This window comes from Thunnus thynnus, chromosome 5, assembly GCF_963924715.1.
Source record: "Thunnus thynnus chromosome 5, fThuThy2.1, whole genome shotgun sequence".
NCBI lineage: Eukaryota > Metazoa > Chordata > Actinopteri > Scombriformes > Scombridae > Thunnus > Thunnus thynnus.
In genome coordinates, this window is record NC_089521.1 from 23135857 (window position 1) to 23136357 (window position 501).

The 501-nt window shown below is 38.7% G+C and overlaps 1 protein-coding gene across 2 annotated transcripts in view; it reads right to left on the reverse strand.

The window, feature by feature from the left end:
- Positions 1 to 294: 294 nt before the first annotated feature.
- The window catches only part of cnot4a (CCR4-NOT transcription complex, subunit 4a), a 10598-nt gene continuing 10391 nt past the window's right edge, over positions 295 to 501 (reverse strand). For both annotated transcript variants that reach the window (XM_067590224.1, XM_067590223.1), the window contains exon 13: positions 295 to 501. This exon is cut by the window's right edge and continues 1911 nt beyond it. The gene's annotated coding sequence lies outside the window, so the exon portion shown is untranslated.

Sequence of the window (501 nt, forward strand, 5' to 3'; positions counted from 1 at the left end):
TTAAGAGGTAAAAACATGAAGGTGCATCAGAAAGGTGTAGTAGCAGAGTGTTATTCTTGTAACCTTGTGTGTGCTTGACTGAAGTTTGACTGCAGAGCTTCATCACTGACAGAAAGTGATCCGCCCCCTAGTGGGAGACTTTGGAATAACAAACAAAGACTGATTTATAGCGACCTTCCTCAGATTGGAGTTATATTCAGTGTGGTGGTTGAGTACTTTCAAGTTTAATTATTTAAAGTGCAACATGTTTGAATCAAGGTGGTGAGAACACAACAGCAAGACAAACACCAGCTCTGAATTTTCAGTTTTATTTAAGGTTCATTTTTCCAGACCTGCAGAGGACAGTTCACTTCCTTTTAAGCGCCTCGATTTGTTTTGCTTTGTTTTGTTTTTTTTCTTCTCACATCATGTTAAAACCCATTGTATGACTGTGTTGGTTTCTCCTGGATGAGTTTGTTCATTTTTCGTGAATACTGTTTAATAGGGAACAGCAGGAGATGG